General features: G+C 43.1%; 1 long non-coding RNA gene across 1 annotated transcript; it reads left to right on the top strand.

Annotated features, from left to right (window-relative positions):
• Nucleotides 1-10,971: 10,971 nt before the first annotated feature.
• LOC308343030 lies at nt 10,972-23,614 on the top strand. Its single transcript, XR_013966838.1, has 6 exons — nt 10,972-11,068; nt 12,660-12,698; nt 14,223-14,304; nt 15,279-15,354; nt 22,278-22,406; nt 23,021-23,614. It is a non-coding gene; the product is annotated as an uncharacterized lncRNA (long non-coding RNA).
• The last annotated feature ends 1,124 nt before the right edge of the window (nt 23,615-24,738 follow it).

Here is a 24,738-nt window from a genome sequence, read left to right as displayed (position 1 = left end):
TGTCTTCTTTGGGGAAGATGCCTGTAAGGAGGTCTTTTGGGGTCAGGAGATAGAACTCAGAGGAGCAAGTGCAGAACAGACTATTCTGGAACTGGGATTTCCAGGTTCTGAAGGGACCTATCTCATGCAGCCTTGTTCCTCTCTGCTTGGCAGGAAGTGTCCCCCATTCTCCCCATGCTCTGTCTTGATCCACTTGCTTACTCCAGTTTCCACACTCTCCGTCACCTTTTTATATACAGTGTCCTTGTCTTTCAGGTTCTGGGTGCTACATTTGTTCTGAAAATGCCTGGATGGACCAGAACCCTCTGGAACTTCTGCAGATAATTCAAGTGTCTGGAGAGGATACCCACCCTGTCCTCCCCAACTCTAATAAAAATGTCTGGCTTGACCCTTGGCTTCCAAGACTCTTCAGCAAAGGTTAGCTCCTCTCTACTTCATCTCTCACTACCCACCCCTGTGCCATCTACGAATATATAACCACATGTGCTTCCCCAAACATGCCAAATCTTTAAAATCTTTCCATGTGCTTTTTCTCTCTCTGGAATGCCTGCATCCTTTCCACCCCAAGTTTTTCTGTAGGAAACTCCCAGTTATCCTCACACTTGGCTCAAACATGATCTCCAGCCCCAGGGATGTCATCATTCAGGTTACCATTTCTTGTCTGGACTGTTGCTTCACTGGTCTTTAGGATGCCTCTCTGGCCCTACGACACCCGGTTCCCACATTGCACCCCGAGTAACCTCTCTAAAATCTAAACTTGATCTTATCACTTCCCTTCTTAAAACTTGCAAATGGTTTCCCCTGCCCTGAAGGTAAATTCATAACTCAACATGGTTTGGGTGCTTCTTCCACGCCGCTCCCACCCACTTGTCTTGCTTCATGTCTTCCAGCCCTGCCCACTATCCTACTGGTACTCAAGGCAGATTTCCTGACACTTTTGCTCAGTTCCTTGAAAACTGCCTGTTCTCTCTTGACTACATAATGTTCCCTTGGCTGGAACTTTTTTTCCTTCCTTCTCCCTTGGCTGACTTCTACTAAACTTTCAGGTAGTTCTCAGCTTGGACTCCCTCCAATACAGAGCCTTCCAGGACCCTCCTCATAATGAAGCAATATGCCTCAGCTTTCTGCCCCCACTGCCCATGATTTCCCCTAGGACGGCATCTATCTGGTTTATTACTACCTATCTGTCTGCTCATATGTTTCCCACAACCACCTGGGAGCCTACCTTCTTCCCATAGTACTGGTAGGCCCTCCATGAACAACTGTTGGGTAGTGAACAAAGCCTTCACTATCTTTACAGTGTGGACTTAGGTACCCACTGTCTTTTCTACTACCACCACCTCATGGTTACTATTCTAGATTATGGGTGATTGCTTCCCTGCGTGCTCTTTCTCCTGATGGATGGGGATAGCACCTTAAATGTATTCCAGTGCCTAATGCAGAGGTCAACATTCACCTTCCATCCATCTTCTATTTGTTCTTATTTGTAACAAAATTTTATTGAATAACTACTATATATTAGATACTTTGGATGCAGCAGTGAGCAAGGTAGCTGACACACTGCCTTCAAGCTCACGTTCTATTGGTATATATGGGTGCCCAGTGTATAGGAAGTTCAGTGGATCTCAGTTCTATTGGGAAGCTCCTGAGGGCTTTCCTGTCTACAATTACCAAGCAAGGAGCACAGCCTCTGGGGACCCCTGGACCTCCCTCTGTCCATGTCTCCATGGGACTAGCCATCCAGCAGCAACGGAAAGCGGGAGGGAGGGAGGAGAGTGGACAATAGTGTTGTAGCCCAGTGCCTAAAACCACTTCACCCAGCAAGGTTGGCAACTGGCTTTTTTCTTTACCCTGGAATCAAGAAACAAAGATATCCACAGGGGGAAAGGCATAAATGGATAGGAATGACTGAGGAGAAAGGAAAGAGAGGAAAAGTGGAACACAGAGTAAGAAGAGGAGTCAGAAACATACAGACAGGGAAGGAGACAGAGGCAGATACAGAGGTCCTGAAGGACTAACCCAGCCCCTATCATTTGGGTCACTGGAGGGTGGAGAGGAAGGTGTTGGAAAAGATTCAGTTTTGACCTCTTGGAATTCCTTAGATGATCCCTCAAATTATCTCTGGCCCCATCTGACCCAGGAGGCTTCTGCCAGGGACCTGCTAGCCCCCAAGCCAGGATATACTCCATGTGACCCTCATGAGTAGGGACAGGCAGTGATGGATAAACGCAACTGCTCTGGGAACAGCAGTCCCTGATTTTCTTCTTTTTCAGAAAAGATCACAGAAGAGTCCCTGTGTTCACCATCTGTTTCCTAACTGGGGACTCCAGCCTCTGTTCTCTGAGATACCGGCCTAACAATATTCCAATCTACAGGCACAGCACAGAAACTCCTCTGAGCTGGGAGCTGGGGAAGCAGCCCCCACTCCCAGGAGCCCCCAGATGCCAAGCACGAGCCCGAATTGCTAATCGTGCCCCGTTCTTGCCAGCAGCCTCAGCGGCTCGCTACTGAGGCTGTGATGCCATCTGCTGCTCAATTTAGGAAACTGGCTGACTCTGGCTGCATAGCCGAGGCCCATCAGGGCAGGAGTGGGGAAGGGAGCCCGCCTGGGTCTCAGAAGAGCCATGTCTTTGTCTGAGGACAGACCCAGTACAGGGCGTCAGGGGCAGAACAAATGCTCTGTTCCCTGTCATCATTCTCCATAGACAGGCAGGATGCCTCTCTTTTACAGGAAGGTACCTCAGGGTTTTGGAGGGATGGGTAGGTTGGCTCTGCCCTTCATCAAAGTCCAGTGTTGTTTCCAGATGAAATTGCCCAGAGGGGTCCCAGCCTGCCTTTGAAGTTCCACAGCTTCCTCAAAATAGTTTTTTTGTTTGTTTGTTTCTTTGCAGGTTTAAGGAAGATTACTCCAAGTTATATTAATTGGGTAAATGAAATAATGAGGCCAGGACTAGAGAAAGTGGGGCTTTGAAGAAATAAGCACACTCACGCTGAATTGAAATAAGACCTTCAGACTCTCGGTGGGTTTCTGACGTTCCTGATGCGTTGTCCCTTTTCAGGCCTCAACCCAGGTAGGGTTGTGAGCTCCAGTGTTACAGGACCCACATGAATGCCAGGCACGTATTTTTGATATTTGTTCAACTAAGGGTTAGTTTGAGGAAATTTCCTGCAAACCAGCTGAGGGGGCCAACCTCTGAGGTGATCCCCATCTCTTGAAATTCACCCTGTTTTAGTCCCCCTCCCACAAAGTACAAGGGTTAAGCTGGGTGGCCAATATAGTATGACAGAAGTAATGGTATGTAATTTCCAAGATTAGATTATAAAAGAATCTATGGCTCCCTTCTTCATGTCCCTCTCTCCCTCCCTCTGTCTCTCTGCCTCTGCCTCGCTCCCTCATCACTTACTCTGAAGGAGGCCAGTTGCCATGTTGTGAGCAGCCCTGTGAAGAGGATCCTGTGGTAAGAAACTAAGGCCTTCTGTCAACAGCCACATGAGTGAAACTCAAGCAGATCCTCTTAGGAAGACTTCAGATGACTTCAGTCCTGGCAAGAAGGCTGCCTACAAACTCATGAGTGACGCTGAGCCAGCTCAGCTGAATTACTCCCATTTCTTTACCCTCAGAAACTGAGATAAATGTTCAAAGTTGGGGGTAATTTGTTATAATAAATCTGTCATCTGGTATTATTGTTATAATATCATGGCATATCATCTGCATTATATCACTTAATTTCCTTATAATATTTAATATGTGGACCCTACCCCCTTTTAAATTCATCTCCTTCTACCCAACCCTCTCCCCCACTCAGCCTCACCCAAGGCTCACTCGTGCTTCACTCCAGCCCATCGAATTTGCTCTTCTCTCTGGAGCCCCAGCCAGCTACCCCTAAATCTCTGGAAGGTCTCAGTCACTCTCGGTCACTCCCCTATCTCCTTGAGGTCTGTATTTATATGCAGCCTTTTCAGTATAGCTTTTCTTGACCCTCTGTGCACCTGAACTGCAGCTCCCACATGTACCTATTCTTTTCCCCATTTTTATCCTTAGCCTTTATGATTATATAACACAGATAATAAGACACATTTTACATATTTATCTTATAATTTCTTTTTTTAAAGATTTTATGTATTTATTTGAGAGAGAGCAAGAGCACAAGCAGAGGGAGAGGCAGAAGGAGAGGGAGAAAGGGAGTTCCTGGGCTCGACCCCAGGACCTGAGATCATGACCTGAGCTGGAAGCAGACGCTTAACCAACTGAGACACCCTGGTACCCTATTTTATAATTTCTATCTCTCCCCTTGTAGGTAAGCTCCATGAGGGCCATCATTTGTGTTTTTGTCTATTTTGGTCACTGCTCTAGCCCTAGCACCTGGACTAGTGATTAGTGATGTGCGTAACAAATGTGCATTACATATTCAGTTGAATGGGGGGGAAATGTCATAATTCATCAATTATAGCATATATATCTCCTAGATGCCATACCATATATCACATGCCACGCTGTGATGTCACATGTATATCGTATTTATTTATTTATTTATTTTTAAGATTTTTATTTATTTATTTGACAGACAGAGATTACAAGTAGGCAGAGAGGCAGGCAGAGAGAGAGAGAGGGAGAGGCAGGCTCCCCGCTGAGCAGAGAGCCCACTACGGATCCCAGGACCCTGGGATAATGACCTGAGCCAAAGGCAGAGGCTTTAACCCACTGAGCCACCCAGGCACCCCGGTATAATAAGGTAGTGCAGAGAGTCTAGAGCCATAAATAACAAGACCTAGCTTTGTTACTTACTGGCTAGCTATGTTACTATAAGAGAGGTACATATCACTCTCTGAGCCTCAGTTTTACTGATCTGTAAAATGAGATTATTATAACCTCCCTGTCCTACCTATAGTGTAGGTGTAGAAATGAAATAATGAATGTTACAGTATTCTTTTAAATCTAACATATATATTTCTGAAATGTTTTCCTAAGGCCGTGTCATGTGTCTCAGGATATACTCTTTGGGGCTGGGGAAGATAAAAAGGTCAAAGAGGTTTGGGAAAGTTGGGTTCCAGTATATCAACGGCTCCTCTTGGACATTCACAACCTTTGGCATATGAAAGGCTCTGAAAATCCCCTAGGAAAGCTCTTTTCCTAAAGCACCTGACTAAACTTGCTCTTGATCTCTACAAATACACACAGAGCAGCGCCCGGGGTTGTCAGGATGGTCTTGCAGGAAGGAAGTCTAAAGTTTCTGAAACAGAAATCCTGGTGGACTGGGCAATGAGAATCAACAGCTGAAATGAAGATTAGGAGGAGGGAGGAGGAGGAGAAAAAGAAAAAGGAGGAGGGAGGGAAAGGGAGAACAAAGGAAAGTTAGAAGAAAGAAAAATGGTGGTGAAGGGAGAAAAGGACAACTAAACTCCTCCCTGTTGAAAAGATCTCTACAGAAAAAGACAACCTGAAATTTCCCAGGGCTGGAGGGTGGGGGAGGAATCCAAGAATCCTGATGCTGCCCACAGAGCCCAGCTTATTCCTTTGAGCGTCGCCTCTGCCAATTTCCGCAGTTGGAGCTCAGGCTTCCTTTTCAGCTTCTAGAAACCTCTGATTGTAGAGATTTCTTCTGTATCAGGGAGGAATCAGGTAAACCAAATCAGCAGCTTCTCAATTTAGTGTACTTATTAAGTGCCTGAAATGACAGTTGCCATTTTTCCTTTCCTCCTGAGCAATAGCCCTCCTGGCTGCATTCACCTCCCCCTAGCATTCCTGGCTTGGAAAGGGGAGAGGAGCTGTGGTTTCTCCTTCAAGACTCCCTACGCTAAGCGCTAAGCGGGAGAGGAAGAGGTGGGCGGGTTTATTCTTGAGCTCCAGATAGGCCTGCCCCAGGCCAGTCCACATACTAACAGAAAAGGATGCAGCTCTCTCTGGCATCCCCTCACACTTTCAGCCCTCATGGCTAGAAAGTCCTTTGTTACATCTCATTTCAGTCTTTAACCTATAACTTTAACCTGTAATTTCATTTTGTACTGCCTTTCCTTTACCCCAGAAGAAGGGAGTGATTTGCCTGTCCTAAGCTGCATATACAGAGCAAGTTACACTAATCAATATGGTTATAACCCATCTCTCTGTGCATATGATTGATGAATATTATTCGAGGAACCCCATTTCCTACCAACTGGAAGACTGGGCTCTTCTTCTTCTTCTTTTTTTTTTTTTTTCAACTGTGTGATTCAAAGTGGGGATAGGGAGGTCATGAGAAAGGAAGTAACATAGGATAAGCACCTGCCTGGTCCTTTATATACGATATCTCATTCCATCTTCACAACCACCAAAAATGTAGAGATTATAATTACCGTTTTATAGGCGAAGGTACTGATGTCCAGAGGTCACTTTAAGTCAAACAGCTGACATGCAAGGTGGTGGAGTTAGAATCTCACCAACATCCGACTCCCAAATCCATGTTCTCTTTACCCAGGGGGCTTGACTATGTCACACAGAAACCTGGACCTTTGGTTTCTTTCCATTGTTTGTGATACATTCGGTTTATTCCCTAACATGCTGGGATTCTGGTGATTATCACATGTCCAGTTACTGGAGGGTACACTTAACATCAAAAAAGTGTAAGTAATCCCTTCAAGTCTTTCCTGTGACCAAATCTGAACTCACTCCACCTGATGTCCGCCTGCCTCATCAGACTGTAATCTCCATAATGGTAAGGACCATGTTTGTCTTCTTCATCACTCCATCTCTCCTAGTGCCTACCACCAGAAAGAGAAGACTCCATAAAACAAGGTAAGAGAATCTGAGAAAAAGATTTAAAAGGCCAACATTTAATTTAAAGAAGAAGAGAGGTAGCTAGGAAGAGACTGAGAGACAGCAAGATAAGAAAACTCAGCACAAACAAGCAAGATAAAAATAGCCTCTTGCCACTGTCCTTTTAAAATTACTTTCTATATTTGAGCCTAAGTGACAAGTGAAATCTCCTCTGTAATTTCCCATGTGTTCAGCTTAATGAATTTCTGGCAAATGGCTTCAGCATTGGAGGGCCAATTTGGACATTGTGGGGGTGGAGTTGGTGAGAAAATGAAGGGTATGGAAATAGACTAATTGAGTCTAGAAACCAAATGAAGAGGTGATTGGAGGCATGTGAGGAGGGAGCCAACTCTTGGAACTTGCTCAACATCAAGGACTGGGAACTGGTCTTGCTCTAGCTGATGTCATTATGAATGTTTCCCTACATGCTATAGAAAAAGTCCAGAGTCCCAAGATGCCTCGCAACGAAAGAGCTTTAGTTGTTTATATAAACAGCATTGTATTAATGATTTAACTTCTGCCACTGGAAGGAATAAAGAGACTTTGTCTCTTTCAGGTCCCTAAGTCTTGTATGCCGTTGGAATACCATAAATGTTGAACCAAATCATTATGAGGAAGGGAAGCTAGGGCGTGTAAGGATGGGAATGCACAGTCTGCTCCTTTACATCTGTTCATGCTGCCTGCTCAAATGTATTAACTTCTCTCTATACTGAGAAAGGAACTCTGAGGGGCTATAGGACCCAGGATAAAAAAGTCCTCTCTAAAAGTTGGCAATGACCATGCAGACCACAATTTTAATCAGAACTGCGTATCTTTCACGTCTCCTAGTATATTTTTCATTGTTGTTTTAATAGCTTTTTTGGTATATAAGTCACATACTATACAATTCACCAATATAAAGTATAGAATTCAGTGGTTTTTATTATATTCACAGATGTGCACAACCATCACAATTTTAGAATATTTCATCATTATCTCAAAAAGAAACCTAGAACCTTGACTTTTCCACTCCCTTCCCTTCAGACCTAAGCAGCCCTTAATATATTTTCTGTCTCTATAGATTTTAGTATTTTGGACTTTTGTATGAATGGAATCAAACAATACATGGTCTGGCTTCTTTAATTTAATGTAATATTTCCAAGGTTCATTCATGTTATGGCATGAATTAGTACTTTTTATGAGTTAATTCCTTTTTATGACCAAATGATATTCAACTGTATGGCTATCCCACATTTTATTTATCTGTTTGTTAGTTAATGGACATTTGGGTTATTTCAACCTTTGATATAATGCTGCTATGAAAATCTGTGAATAATGAATAATGCTGCTATGAAAATCTGTGTACAAGTTTTTTTTTTTTTTTTATTTGACAGAGAGAGAGAGATCACAAGTAGGCAGGGAGGCAGGCAGAGAGAGGAGGAAGTAGGCTCTCTGCGGAGCAGAGAGCCCGATGCGGGGCTCGATCCCAGGATTCTGGGATCACGACCCAAGCTGAAGGCAGAGGCTTTAATCCACTGAGCCACCCGGGCGCCCCTGTGTACAAGTTTTGTATGGACATGTATTTTCATTTTCTGGGGTATATATCTAGGAGTGGAATTGCTGAATCATAAAGTAACTCTATGTATAATCATTTGAAGAACTGCCAGACTGTTTTTCAAAGAAATTGCACCAATTTACATCCCCTCCAGAAGTGTATGAGGATTCCAATTTCTGTATATCCTTACCAGTCCGACTATGCTTTTGAGAAATAACAAGAACAACTACAGGGCCCCACTCTAATCTGGATAACTATTACAGAGAAGCACCAGGAGAAGTAGAGTACACAGGGATGAAGGAGGGATCCCTCTTTAACTTTAAGCTCTTAGGATCATCCAGGGGAAATGCTGCCATCTCTAGTACTCGCCCTGACTCTGACATCTGCCCAAGGATATCTATACTTTTTTGTCTTTTTCCCCCACTAGATTGTAAGCTTTAGGTAAGCAGAGATCTCTATTGGTCTGACTTTATCTGCTGCACCTGAACAGGGTCTGGCAAGTGGTAGATGCTCAGTAAATGCTGGCTGACTGACTGACTGAATATGTGATTGAACATTTCTCTACTGGTGTTTCCTGTCCAGGCAGGAGAGGAAAGGGATCAATCTCAAGGGAAAAGGCTTCAAGAAGGGAAGCAAGGACAATTTAGATGGAGGAGAAAGGGAAAGGCACACAAGAAGTTTGGGGACCTAGTGCCCCTTAGGGCTAGATAGGATTATGAGGTGAAACTCAGAGCTAATGGAGCTACCTTAATCCTTTGCCTTTCATCTCGTTGCATTTTTTTTCCTAGAAATTTTTCCTTTTCTTTTTTTGTTATTGTTTCTAACAATTTTGTCTTTGCAAGAATAAGAAACATTAAATTAAAATGTGGAAGGAAAAAAAAGAATAAGTAACAAAAGACCACATCAATCAGTTCACCAAAATGAATTTAGAATTTAAAAGATTAGAGGCTAAGAAGGTTGACTATGAAGAATTTTTTAACTAGGAAATACAGAAATCATAATCAAGGTTTTCCTCGTTAGGACACTGAATGCTCTATACCTTAAAAAAAGGCGACTACATTGTCAATGACAAGACAACATGGCCCACCACTCACCCTTACTCACAATGGCTGGCCTGACTTCCACAAAAATCCTGCCTCGTACCTGACTAATCTACGAATCCAGTAGTCCCCAGGTCATTGGGCTTTCTCTCCATCACGAGCCTCAATTACTTCCTGTCTCTTGTCTGAAAGCACACATGCACGTATTCACACAAACCTCATTTTTCCTTTTCCTGAATCCTCAGGGCAGCTCTCTTTCTGCATTTTGTGTGTTTGGAAGAAAAGAAAGCAAAATATATGAGATGTCAATGTAATTTCTCCTTTAGCAGAGCTCCACAGGACAATTACCCACCCAATCTGCAGGGTTTTATAGCTCTCATAACCCTCCTTTATGAACACACTGTGACAGCCGGATGCAGGCACTGATTATTGCGGCAGTCTTCAGCCACATTCTTATTTAACTGCAAAGCAGAGCTCCTGCCTACCGGCTCAGCACTGCTCATGTGACTTTTTTAATTATCGTATTTATGTAAGCCTTTTTCCAATCAGAACCTGTGTCCAACTCCATCAAAACTGGAGAATTTGTGCTTACCACTTGTCCTGTGTCTCTCTGGCCTTAGAGCCTAGTGTCTGTCTGTGGCTGGAATCAATTTTGCACTCTGGCCTTTCTCAGCAGAGGTCTGTGAGGATTGGGGTGCACAGGAAGCACATTTTCTTTCATTATGACAGCTGAGGGAAGATAATAAAGCATGTTGGCAGATGCCAAGGGCAGTGGCTGATTCCCACGGGTTTGCCTGGCCAAGGTGCCAGGTGTGATAGATGAGCAGACCCGATAGGCTTTCTGGGGCTAGGAAAGAGAGGGGCTCCAGCTTTACCAACTGTTCAGCAGGACAGAATCATACTGACTCCAGCTAATGGGAAAAGGAAGTTTTAGTGTTGGAAAGAAATACTGATAACCTGGTGGGCAATCTGTCTCAACTCCAGATGTGGCATCTTTGGCAGACTGCCACGGTGCAAGGCAACTCTGACAGAGAAAGCCAGTGCTCTTGAGCGACTGCAACTCACCTAAGGATCCCACTGCAGGGCACCAGGGATGCTGCCCCACAGGGTTAGGCTGGAGGGGTGCCAGGCATCATCTACTGGAAAATCTTCTGGAGAGAACCTGAAAACTGAGGTGACCTATGTGGGTGGGGGAGCCATCAGCCAAGGGACAAAGCTACTGGAGAAAGCCTGATAGATCTGAGCGGGAGGTGGAAAAAGCGTGGGCTGCTCCCGCAGGAACCCAAAGGCACCACACCGGCAAGAGGAACAGGCGTCCCGCGGGCACTGGCTTTGGGCAGGTAGGAAGCACGGCCTCCCTTCTGACACCCCAAGTTTAGTCTTTAGCACGTCCAAACCCAATGCTCCCTCCCATCCGTAAGTAACAAACGGGATGGGAGTCAAATAAAGGTAGCCCTCGCGCAGATTCCTGCCCCCTTTTATTTTGTGAGGTGCTAGCTACTCTAAGTAGTATGCTCACCTCCGCCACCGCTCCCGCATTTTTCTAACCCCGACTTTCCTGGGCGGGGCTTCCGGGCCCCGCCCAACTGAGGGCCGGCGCGGTATCCGCCCCGGGGCGGGGCTCCCCTCGGCTTCATGCGGTCCTTTCCCCTGCGGCCTCTGCTCTGGCGGGACTACCCCCGCCAAGCTCCCAGACACGTGCGGGTGAGTTAAGGGCCAAGCGGGGAGAAGCCATGGAGGTTTACCAGTTCGGGGCGAGAGGCAGCGGTGGGGAGGTTTCTTCCGAGGCTCGGAATGACATTGGGGTTCGTTCCATCATGACCCCGGGTTTGGAGGGCATCTTGAAGAGTCGCTGGGAAAGTGTAGCCCTAGAGTCGCCCCCTGTTTTCTACCATCCCTCTTGTCCTTGGAGGGTCACCTAGATCCGGTCTGGGAGCCTCGCTTCCCGGACGCCTGGCGCCAGGGCCAGGGGCTGGGGAAGATTTGTGATGAGCACGTGTCCGGGTGGAGCTCGGTCAGGTCGTTTAACCCAAGCTCATGAAAGTGGCAGACTGTTTTAAGATTCATTTTTAGACCTGAACGATAAGCCCCCTCTATTTTACCTTTTCTCTCAATTGTTTGGAGTTGGTTAAGAGTGAAATTAGAGCTTGGTTGGAAAAAAGTATTGTCTTAGATAGCCTAATCTTATGTAAATAAGGTAAATTACTATGGTGAATGGGTAAGAATGTTTATTAACATTCTTGCAAACATTTTGGTTACTGCTTTCAACCAATAGTTGAGGTCGTTGGCAGGAATGGCAGCTTGTTTCCAGTTCCTCTCATACCCATTATCACATCCGGTTTTTACAAAGTACTGCTTTTATTGTTCCTCAAAAGGTCTCATAATCCACATCCTCTCCAGTCTAGTTCTAACCATCCTTCACGATTTTCACTGCCCATTGCTCTCCCAGGATAATTTTTCCACTTCTATTCCCCCCATTCCTCATCTCCTTGCCTGGAATGTAGCTTTTGATAACAGCAAGTGTTTATTGACCACGTATTCTATACCAGATATTCTTAGGCTTAATTTACATTCTTTTTAGATCTAACAACCAGCTTGTGTACAGAGTATTATTGATAACATTCCCGTTTTACAAATGAGATGGGAGGTGCAAAGAGGTTAAATTACTTGTTCATTGTTAAATTGTTCATTGTTAGCTGTTAAGTGATAGAGCCAAGCTTCCTTCTTGTTGACTAGACCCTTAATGTGCTGCTGTTGAGGGGCCCCGGCTGGCTCAGTCGCTAGAGGATACAACTCTTGATCTCGGGGTTGTAAGTGCAAGCCACATGTTGAGTGAAAATAACTTAAACATAAAATGTTTTAAAAAAATCGGGGCGCCTGGGTGGCTCAGTGGGTTAAGCCTCTGCCTTCGGCTCAGGTCATGATCTCAGGGTCCTGGGATTGAGCCCCGCATCGGGCTCTCTGCTCAGCAGGGAGCCTGCTTCCCTCTCACTCTCTCTGCCTGCCTCTCTGCCTACTTGTGATCTCTCTCTCTGTCAAATAAATAAATAAATAAAAACTTTAAAAAAATAAAAATAAAATAAAATGTTTTAAAAAAATCCCCCTGTTGAGTTGCTGTGGCACATGGGTAACAAATGATGTGAGAAAATAAAGCTAACCAAGGAAAAGCTTTTTGTTTTATTGTCTATTTCTGTGACTCAGAAATAAGTTATGCGGTTTGCGGGCAGAGGTCTTGAACCTCACATAAATGTTCACTACTGTTGGCTGACTCTAACGTGGCGTGCTTCGATTGCAGAGGGGGACAGGCGTGGGCTTTGGACAGAGGCAGCCCCAGGTGAGTGCAACTTCATTCACCCGCCTTCCGCCCCAGCGGTAGGCAGCTGCCTAGGTTGACCTGTACCTAGGCAAGTGTTACACTGCTGGGAGAGAAGCAGCCAACAGCTGGTTGGCATTCTGGGCCTGGTTCATGCCAACTCTGTTATTAACTATACCAGGATGCCAGCATAATTGCTTATTCATGAAGGTTAAATCTGTAAGGGCATGATTTTGCAGGGGGACACCTAAAAGTCCAAATCTTTTTGAGTGGTAATCTTGTTCAACAGGTTTGGCTAGTGTGAAGTTACTTGAGTCATTGCTTGGAAACGGAACAAAGGTAATCAAGCCATGAGTAATGTAGAAGTTGAGGGAGAAAGTCACCTTTTATTGTTTGAGTGCCTACCAGATGCTCCAAAGGGGGTTTGTACAGGGAAAGAAGTCAATGGGATTTTTGCAGTTTTTCAGTTGCAAATCAAAGTGCCTGGTCCCCACTCCTGCACCATACAGAGCTAGTCATTCTGATCCCTTTGTCGAGGGTTTCATAGATCTAGTTACCTATAGGAACACCTGATTAGGGAAATTTTGGTGTGAAGTTGCTTTAAAATTATGGGCATTCTTCTCTGGCTCTTTAATAAAAGAGAAAAATACCAGTAGACTGAGAGGCTCTAGGCAGTAGGCCTAGCTACAACCATACTAATTTCTTCTTTAGGCTGATAATATATTTTTGTGAGTTTCTTACTGATTTTCAGGAATGAACAGAGTCCTTTGGAGCAGTAAATACTGGGTCCCTTTTTGTAGTGATTTTGTTTTGGGTTGCTAATTTTCTGAGAAGAGATGCTTCTCAGTTCTAGGCAAATACTTATAACTCAGGGTGATGCTGGAGATTATCCAATAAGGCTGACTTAGTTGCTGCTTCTGTGGAAAGTGACATCCTGGATTCCACAGGAGGAACTGGTGAGGATGTTAGGAGGCAGGAGAGTTATTTACAAAAGCTAGCTTTTTTTTTAAAGATTTTATTTATTTATTTATTTGACAGACAGAGATCACAAGTAGTCAGAGAGGCAGGCAGAGAGAGAGGGAGGAGGAAGCCGGCTCCCCGCTGAGCAGAGAGCCCTATGCAGGGCTTGATCCCAAGACCCTGGGATCATGACCTGAGCCCAAGGCAGAGGCTTTAACCCACTGAGCCACCCAGGCACCCCTATAAAAGCTAGCTTTGTTCTATCAATTGCCTTTCCCTAAAAAGGGTTCCCTTAGCTTAATGTTGAGTGCTTTGTATGAATACCTCAGATGTTCATTGTGAATAGCCTTTTACAAATAGGGTCTTAGGAGTTGAGATATCTAGAGGGTTTGGGGGAACGGTTAGCTTTAATGGTAATTATAGGCAATAAAAAGACGATGGGAAATAAAATAACTCTGAAAGGTATTGAAAATAGGGTAAATCATAAATGGCAGACAGCATTGTTTCCATTTCTACAGAAAAGCAGCTTCAGGAGCTGCTGTTTTAGTATAGGGTGTTGAACCATGAAATCTTTTTCTTTTTTAGGATGACTTGAAAGTAGGGCATCATTGGCCCTCCTGAAGAGAGGAAATTAGTGGCTGGTGAGCAGTCGGTAAGGCATTCTCAGGTAAATGTCCCTCCCTATTCATTGCAACAGTGACTACTTCCTGTGTGGCAGGCCTGTTTGCTAGTTGGTATCCATCAGAAAGGAACATCACCAATATTTACCCCCCAACAAGTTAGGCCTCTGAGCAGTGAAAGGCTAAGTGGGATATCGGTGGTTATGGTCTGAAGGCATATAGGATCTCTGAGATCATCTGTACCATTCCATCTGTAGAATGTATAAGGAGATTGTAAAGTCCAGGAAAGAAAGGACGGTGTAGTGACGCCTGGGTGGCTCAGTGGGTTAAAGCCTCTGCCTTCGGCTCAGGTCATGATCCCAGGGTCTTGGGATCGAGCCCCGTATTGGGCTCTCTGCTCAGCGGGGAGCCTGCTTCCCCGTCTCTCTCTGCATGCCTCTCTGCCTACTTATGAACTCTGTCTGTCAAATAAATAAATCTTTTAAAAAAAGAAAGGACGGTGTATCTTGGGTGTTCACTGCTAGATCCCAGTCATAGTGCCTGGCACATAGCAGGAATTCCGTGAATGTAGGACAGAATGACCGAAGGCATGGGAAAGGGGTTCGTGTTTCCTATTTGTTTAAAGGGCTTGGCAACAAAGTCTGCCATCACTGCTTCCAGGCTTGTGGTTTGCAGTCAACATTGAATTCATGAGGATACCTGTATCCATCTTCTACTTCAGTGTCTGGGTAGCTGTTTTGGGAGTCACCCAGTGGTTGTCAGCTATCCAGGCTAATGTGATGCCTTGGATGGTGTTACACTGTTGGAAGAGCAAACGCTGCCTTTATTGAGGTCTGGCTCCAAGCACTGTTTTGGTGTTGTGGCTAAGTACTCTCGGGCAGCGTTTTGCACCTCTGAGAGTGGAGTAACTCCTTCTGTGGAGTTGGTCCTAGTCTGGGTGCAAACAGTTTTTTGTTTTTTCTTTGAGGAGAGGACCCTATCTTAGGGATAACTTGTCATTCCTTTCCTCTTTGAATCCTAGATGCCTTTACCTGAGAGAGAAATCTGCCTGCATCAGGACCTCAGATGTCTGACAGCCCTATGTGACACCAGGATAGGTAATATATATAGTTCTTTTTGTTGTGTAGGTTCTCATTAACTTGTTTCAGCTCAGATGGGTGGTGTGCAATAACAGAAAAAATATCTGTGTTGGCCTCTGCTCCCATTCTTGGCACATAATTCCCAAAACTCTTTTTTTTTTTTTCAAGATTTTATTTATTTATTTGAGAGAGAGAAAGCATAGAGGGAGAGGGAGAAGCAGGCTTCCTGCTGAGCAGGGAGCCTGATGTGGAGCTCGATCCGATCCCAGGACCCTGGGATGAGCCGAAGGCAGATGCCCAACCAACTGAGCCACCCAGGTGCCCCAGAATTCCCAAAACTCTTAAAGTTCCCTAAATGATAAGAATGCTAGGAGCATCTTTTGTTCTACTATTTGGTCTTTGACTCTGATTCCTGACAATGAGCTCCTAAATCCAGAAATTTCCTGGGTGAATGGAATGTCTTGTTCTAATGAGGCTGGTCACCAGAAAGGCCAAGCAATGATTAGAAGCTTGGAAGTTTCAGCCCCACCTGCATTCTTCAGAAAGGGGAAAGGGGCTGGAAATGGGAGTTAATAATTGATCATTCCCACATGATAAAGCCTCCATAAAAGTCCTAATAGTGTGGGGTTTAGGGAACTTGCAGGTTGGTGAACACTTGGAGGGGCTGGGAGAGTAGTATACCAGAGAAGGCATGGAAGCTCATTGCCCCTTTCCACATAGCCTTGCCCTGTGCATCTCCCATCTAGATGTTTATCTATAGCCTTCCTCATATCCCTTTAAAATAAACTGGTAAACAGTAAGGAAGCCATTTTCCTGAGTTCTGAGACTACTCTAGCAAATTAATCAAACCTGAGGGTGTAGTTTGTGGGAACCTCTGATTTATATCAGAGACTGGTCAAAACTTCTTCACTGGTAACAACTTGAACTTGTGATTGGCATCTGAAGTGAGGGAGTGGCAGTCCTGTTGGACTGTGCCCTTAACCTGTGGGGTCTGATGATACTCCAGGTGTATAGAGTGTCAGAATTGAGTGAAACTGTAGGACACCCACCCAGCAGGTGACATAGATTTGCTTGGTGTGGGGGAAAACCCACACACACATGTAGTGTCAGAAATGGTGAGAGTGTGGTAGTAGTGTGAGAGTAAAGTTAAAATATGAAGTGAAGTGTTCTTGGGGCTCCTGGCTGGCTCAGTCTGTACAGCATCGTAGAGCATGTGACTTTTTTTTTTTTTTTTTTAAGAGCATGCAACTCTTCATCTCAGGGTCCTGAGTTCAAGCCCCACATTGTTTGTAAAGCTTACATTAAAAGAAAGAAAATTTTTTTAAGAACTGAGGTTTTCTTTACAGGTGGAAAAAATGTATATGATTAAAAACTGTATATGAGTTCTAAAAAATTATGTAGAGTACGAGAATATTAGAGAATACTTGATCTGAAGTGCAAGGCTTAAACTAAAGTCTCATTTTCTAGAGCTATGCTGTGCAATACATAAGACTGTTCAACTGATAAAAACTAAATCTCCTTTTCCATTTCAGTATTTAGTGACTACCATCTTGGACAGCTCCAAGAACATTTCCACCAATGTGGAAAGTTTTGTTATACACTGCTGTTCTGGAGCAGGGGTCGGCAAACTTGCTGTAAAAGGCCAGACAATATTTTAGACTTGGGCACCATAGTCCCTGGTAACTGCTCAGTTCTGCACTTGGAATAAGAGAGCAGCTGTAGGCATAGACAGTGTTTCAACTAGTGAGCATTGCTGTGTTCCAATAAAACTTTATTAATGGGGGCGCCTGGGTGGCTCAGTGGGTTGGGGCCTCTGCCTTTGGCTCGGGTCATGATCCCAGGGTCCTGGGATCGAGCCCCGCATCGGGCTCTCTGCTCCATGGAGAGCCTGCTTCCTCCTCTCTCTCTGCCTGCCTCTCTGCCTACTTGTGATCTCTGTCTGTCAAATAAATAAATAAAATCTTAAAAAAAAAACCAAACTTTATTAATGGACACTGAAATTGGAATTTTGTAAAGTTTTCAGGGTTATAACTAAAAATTTCCCCCCTTCACTCTATGCTTCAGGGGTTTTCAAAAACAGATTGGCAGGCCGAAATTGGCCTGTGAGCTAGAGTTTACCAATCCCTGTTATAGAAAATGAAATTTAGGCCTTAAAGATTGCCAGCTCATTAGTGACAGGTTCAGGGCCAGTACCAACATGTCTCTGAAAAATTCCAGGTTATCAATACCTTTGCCTTACAACAAGCCTTTACCACTCTGCCCTTAAACTCTACCTCTTTTAGAGGACTAAGATGACTTTAGTAAATTATCCAGCAGTAGATTAGTCCTCATTTCTTGTGTTTGGTGTTTGTTGTGTATACTCTTTGCACAGCTTGCTTTTGTCGTAGTGATTCTCTTCATTTTTAATATATTCCCGAAGGAGAGGTTCTAAGAAAAAACAGCTGTCTTCATTTCCAGCAGAGCCTGATCACCGCTTCAGTCCTAGGTAGTGAAATAGAAATGGTCCCTAAGGAAGGAGGATGACTTTTGTCATGACCTCAGCGTTTAAAATCTGGGATGGTAAGCTCCTCTGAGCATACAGATCATCTTCCCAACCACTGTTAAGGCTACCCAGGTGGAGGGAGGATGCCTCTTTGTTGCCACTTGAAAAGGATGATTCATTGATGGCTGTGCCTGTATTCAATATCCCAGGAGATTTCAGTGGCTTAATCATGCACATTAAAATAATGTAATGGGATTTCCTACTTGATAAGTGAAGTTAATTAGTCACCTACTACTCCCTGTTGACTTTTTTTTTAATTTCCTGGTGAGGAAATAAAAGATGATGAAGTAAAACATTTCAAAGTAACTCTTTAACTCCAAGCTGCCACCTCCTGTTGTAGGTAGCAATTAGGAGACACAGTTACCCTCTTAACTGTCCTGCTCAAGTTTCAAGGCTCAGTCCTATGCCATACTAAGAGGAAAAACTAAGGCAGGGCGGATAAGGGAGCCACAAGTATTGAATAGACCATCCCTGGTGCCTATCTGTAATTTACTTCCCTTCCTTCAGGGTTGAAACTGCTATCAGTGGACTTTCACATTAAAATTGTGGATTTCGGGGCACCTGGGTGGCTTAGTGGGTTAAAACCTCTGCCTTCGGCTCTGGTCATGATACCACCAGGGTCCTGGGATCGAGCCCCGAATAGGGCTCTCTGCTCAGCAGGGAGCCTGCTTCCCTTCCTCTCTCTCTACCTGCCTCTGCCTACTTGTGATCTCTGTCTGTCAAATAAATAAATAAAATCTTAAGATAAATAAATAAATATAATTGTGGATTACGTCTCAAATTGTAATCAGATAAATAAAACCCCAGAGAAATAAATTGTGCAGGCCCCAAAGGGACACAGCAAGGTGGATCACTGCCTAGGAATTCACACAAAAGAAAACAATCCCATAAGAGCAACTAATTAAGTACTTAAAAGAGTGACAGTGACTCCTTGAATCTTGTTGCTTAATTAGGGCTTTATGAACAGCTCCAGTTAATGGACCTGTCAATATTCTTTTGGAAAACAATTTCACTGAATCAACAAATCAACTGTTATACTTAGAATGTCTGCTTAGCAATTCTTTCTCTTTACTGCTATTTAAAAACAATAAGCCAGCTTGTTGGGTCATATATTTGTCAGTTTAGTATCCTAAGGTCTGGCTCAAAGAAGCCTGTTACTTTGGCCCTCCCTGTTCTCCAAGCCTCTTTGGAGTATTAGAACATTTTGTACTACTTGTTAAGGGTGACTTAACTACTACCTTAGAAAAGGCTGATAAAATGGACCTTCAAATTTATTTTATTTTAGAATAATTGTAGATGTACAGAAAAGTTGTGAAGATTAGTACAAAGAATTCCCATGTACCCTATACCCAGTTTCCTCTACATTTTACGCTAGTGTAGTTCATTTATCACAAAATAGGGGGCTAATAAAGATATGTTACTATTACCTAAGTCCATACTTTATTCACATTTCCTTAGTTTTTTTTGTTCTTGTTGTTTTGTTTTATTTAAGATTTTATTTATTTATTTGACAGAGGGGGAGAGATCACAAGTAGGCAAAGCAGCAGGCTGAACTCAGGACCAGGGCTGAAGGCAGAGGCTTAACCCACTAAGCCATGAAATGCCCCTCCTTAGTTTTTACTTACTGTCCTTTGTTCCAAGATCTCTTTGAGGATATTACATTTAGTTATTATACCTCCTTGGGCCCCTTTTTAAAAATAATTATTTATTTATTATTATATATTTTTTTAAGATTTTATTTATTTGACAGACAGAGAGATCACAAGTAGGCAGAGAGAGAGGGGGAATCAAGCTCCCTGCTGAGCAGAGCCCTATGCGGGGTTCGATCCCAGGACCCTGGGATCATGACCTGAGCCAAAGGGAGAGATTTTAACCCACTGAGCCACCCAGGCGCCCCAATTTATTATTTTTTTAAAGATTTTGTACTGAAGTAACCTATATGCCCAGCGTGTGGCTTGAACTTAGACCCCTGAGATAAAGTGTCATGCTTTACCAACTGAGCCAGGTAAGGGCCCCTCCTTAGGTTCCTTTAGCTATGATAGCTTCTTAGACTTGCTTGTTTTTGATGACTTTGAGTTTGAGTAAGGTATTTTGTAGAAAGTCCCTCAATTAGGATTGAGTTTTTCTCATGAATAAGCTGGGCGTAAGGGATTTTGAGAGGAAGACCAGAGAGGTAAATTTCCATTCTATTTCTATCAGGACGACTTATTAGTGTTGCTGTTACCTTGATCAGCTGACTGAGATTTGTCTTGCCAAATTTCTCCACTGTAGAGTTACTCCCCCTGACCCAACTCTGTGTGCTTTGGAATGAAATTACATGTGCAACAAACACTTAAAAGACAAGGATTGTACTGTTTTTTTTTTTTTTTTTTTTTTTTTTTATTTATTTGACAGATAGAGATCACAAGTAGGCAGAGAGGCAGGCAGAGAGAGAAGAGGAAGCAGGCTCACTGATGAGCAGAGAGCCCGATGTGGGGCTCGATCCCAGGACCCTGGGATCATGACCTGAGCCGAAGGCAGAGGCCTTAACCCACTGAGCCACCCAGGCGCCCCGGGATTGTACTGTTTTGAAGGTGGAATAATATCTAGATAGGTTACTTGGATTCTTTTTTTTTTCTTTTTTTTTTAGATTTTATTTATTTATTCGACAGACACAGGGAGAGAAGGAACATGAGCAGGGAGCCCGATGTTGGGCTTGATCCCAGGACTCTGGGATTGGGACCTGAGCCAAAGGCAGAGGCTTAACCCACTGAGCCACTCAGGTGCCCCTCTATAGTCATTTATTTTGTCTCATCTCGCATACTGGTTGTCTTTGTTTGCTTTTATAGCGGATGTGATAGTTGATTCTTTTTACTCTCTGAGCTCACAGCGGAGGATGGGACTTTTTATCAGCGGCTTGTAGAAGGGAGGAGCTAAGCTCTGGTGTGGGAATGGGTTGGAGGGTGGAGAATCCCTCAAGGCACAAAGCCTCTGCGTTAGAATCTGGCCTTTACCAGAGTAGCTGCTAGTAGAACTTTCTCTCCTCCTCAGCTGAGTCCTCTGGAGGAGAACTCCAGGGGCTAAGTAAGGTTGCAAGGTGCTGGCCACCCTGCCAGTGAAAGATGTGAGGCAATGAGCAGGAGGAGAAAAGGCAGAACAGAAAAATTCTGTCCCAGCCTGCACTCTGCACTTGGCACTCTGGCACTTATCTTGCACTCTGCCCTTATCTCTGCTAGGCTTCCATTTCTTGCCCCTCTGTAGTAGGCAGTCATGATCAGTTCCTCCAAGGACTCTTTGTATCTCTAACTTACTTCTTGTTTGTGCAATCTCCAGGACTGAGTTAGAGGAAGACAATGACCTATGCTAATTACATAATCTTATCAAAGGCTATCATTTATCTCACACTTTTAATGGGTTTATAGCCTTTATTAAGTGAACTCTGCTAGACATTGAGGGTGACTGATAGACAATAAATAGTCCCTGCTTACCTTAACATGGCCTGTCAGGCCTTATACAGTATACCCCTTAGCCCTCTCATCTCCTCATCTTTACTATCCTCAGATTCCCTTCTGGCCACACTGGTTTCTTTCCATCCTTGGTAAGCCTTTTCTTAGGGCTCTGCACACGCTGTTTTTCTTTCTGGTTCCATCTTCCTTCTCAGACAGCCCTTCTGCAGGGAAGCCACCTTGCCTGAGTGTCTGAATACCCATTCCAAGTATCTCTGCACCATGGCTTCCCACAGAGCTAGCTAGTCAGAATCTTCAGATGCCGTATAAGAGTCCTTTGAAAGGTTATTCACCAGCTTCTCAAGGTTTCCTCACTTCCCATGCAGCCAAGCAGCCTCAATTCAGCTGACAGCTGACTAAAGACCTTCAGCTGATAAATATGAATATCTCTGTGTCAAAATGTATCCAAAATAGAGTAATGCCATTGGCATATCCTCCTTTTTAAGATTACCACAGTAAGTGAGGGTATCAACAGTGCTGGTTTTGTTTAACCGTTTGAAAGAAAAAAAATTATGAAAACAATGGCGTCTGATTTCCAAAGCATTTGCTCTTGGACTCTAAAGATGTAATTTAGTGCACAACTATTTAAGACTAAATTTAACTTCAGAAAGTATTGAATGAAAATAAAGATTTGCAGATCTGTTCCAATTTGAGACATCTGTTAACTAAAATATATGTGTGGCCTTTTGTTACTTTTTTTGGTAATCTATGTCTTTATAGTTAAAATCTGTGAAACAGCTTTGTGTGTAAATTACAACTAAAAAACTTCTCTAACTAGTGGTCATTGTGCTGACAAGTAGGTGACAGATTAAAATGTAGGTTATAACCAGACTTAAATGGATAATGTTAACATGTTTACTCTGGGGCTCTATAAAAGTAAATAACCTGTGAATCTATGCGTTTTGTCATTTTAGGATATTCCTGTAAATAAACTGCAGGACATGTGGTGCTTTGCAACACTGACAACATTTACTGCGTGTTGATGATGTGCCAGAATTGTAAACTCATTCTACATATCTTAATCCTCTCAACAGGCCTACAAGGTACTGCTGTTATTTGCCCAAGGTCACACAGTGGGTCGGGAACTACTGTGGTGTTAATTTAATCTAGTTCCAAAGCTAATGTTTGATTTGGAACTTTTAAGTATGGTGCCTCCAGGTCTTTCCAACTAATTCTAATGAATAATTGCTGCCTTTTTCAATCATCAATCTCATTCAGATTAAGGATTAATATCTTCGATGAACTACTTAAATGCCAGTTTCTTCTAGTTTCTTAAAACCACTCCAGATGCCAAATACCTTTCTTCAGGCTATCAGCATCTTGGCCACTGTTGCTGAAGTGTGAGGAGGCTTTCTTTTGTTTTTAGCATACAAAGAACATATACAGACAAACCCGTTAGCCTTGCTTTTAGCACCCATCTACTTCATTCCTCCTGTCATACCACCTCTGAATCTCAGGTTTTTTAAAAATGCCCCTCTGGAAGGCCTCAGTGGGTCATATTCCCACACCCAGACTTGCCCTATGATAGTGTTTGTCACATTTTATTAAAATTTTTCAGTGCTGGCCCTACTAAACTATGGGTTCAGTGAGGGTCAGAATAAGAATTCTGAGACAGTAAAACATTCCTGAAATATTTGCTTTTTTCTTTTTTTTTAAGAGAAAGAATGTGGTGGGAAGCAGGAGAGAGAGAATCTTAAGCAGGCTTCAGGCCCCTGCAGATCCCGATGCTGGACTCCATCTCACCAGCCTGAGATCATGACCTGAATGAAGAGTCAGACCCTCAACCTAATGATCCAACCAGGTGCTCCAAAGATTTACTTTTTTAAAGATTGGGGTAGAGTAGGGTTCCCATTTTAATTTTACATGCATAGTAGTACAACTGCTAAATTAAGGGCATAAAGACTTTATAGATACATTTTATAAACAAACTGTTACATAATAATACAACACAGAAAAGTTATTCCAAGATTATTTCAACAATATATCGAGAATAGTCTCCCTACATGTAAAAATAGCATTTGCTAAAATTGCTGAGGATCAACATTCCTAACCTATTAAAAGTGTCTTACTCCAAAAGGCTGTGTGATGCTTAATGAGGAAACCCTAGAAATAATCCTATTAAAAAAGAGAAAAGAGGGGCACCTAAGTGTCTCAGTTTTTAAGCATCTGCCTTTGGCTCAGGTCATGATCCCAGGGTCCTGGGAGGAGCCTGCTTGTGTCTCTCTCTGTCCAATAAATAAATAAAATCTTTAAAAAAAAAAAAAAAGAAAAGAGCTTTGTTCAAAGTTACTATCAAAGGTAGTTAGATAAAATCACTCATAGATGGTAAGTTTACTTGGAAATATGTCTATGGGTGTCAACTGAAAGTGGTCCATTGAAGTAGCAAATAATAGGTTTGAAGATAACTTGGAAGGAAAATAAAGATAGGAATAATTAGATAGATGTACAGAGGTTACAGATGAAGAAAACATTAAAATACTGACAGACACAAATGAGACCTTCAGTGGTAAATCATACCATGTCCAAGAAATTTCAATATAAAGATAAATCTCCTAAATATAAAAATTCCAATAAAAATAACAGGATTAATTTTGTAACTACATAAGTTGATTATAACATTCATATGGAAAAATAAGAATAATCATAATATTGTGAGAAATTAGAATCATAAAGGATAACTAGACCTACCAGATGTTAAAACGTTACAAAAAGAGTAAAATGTTGATACTGGCACCTGAATAGCTTACTCAATGAATAGAACAGATAAAAGGAAGTCCAGAAATAGACTGAACGAAGTTTAAAAAGTACAATAAGAAAGCATGGTTTTTTCCTTTAATCGTGTGATATAGTGCCTTTGCCTACCAAGTTTAAAAAAAAAATGAGGAGTACTTAAAAGGAATGAATTATGTGACTAGGTTTTTAAACTTCTGTATGGAAGGGCACCTGGCTGGCTCCGTCAGTAGAGCGCACAACTTGGTTTCAGGCTCATGAGTTCAAGCCCCACACTGGGCATAGAGATTACTACTAAAGTATTAAAAAAAATAAATAAATCTTCATTTAGTGTATCACTATGTAACAAACCACCTTAAAACTTAGTGGTTCAAACAAGTATTAAAATTCTTCCAGTTGATAGGGCTCAGTTGGGTGGTTGCGTTCTACATGGACTTGGCTAGAGCTCTGGCTGTTGGGAGTCTTCATTCAGTAGGAGACTTGAAGTACTTTGGTTCTTTCAATGTGACATCTTCATAGTGGTTGGGTATCTCACATGGCAACTGGGTTCCACGTGGGTGAAAAAAAATCTTAAAATTTTATCTCTTCTGTGGAAAAAAAAGGTCACTTCTGCGTTCTATTGGTGAAAGCCATTTATAGGGCCCT

The sequence above is a fragment of the Martes martes genome (genome assembly GCF_963455335.1).
Source record: "Martes martes genome assembly, chromosome: 5".
In the NCBI taxonomy this organism is placed as follows: Eukaryota; Metazoa; Chordata; class Mammalia; order Carnivora; family Mustelidae; genus Martes; species Martes martes.
Note: the sequence above shows the minus strand (reverse complement) of the source record. Positions and strands in the feature narration are given on the sequence as shown.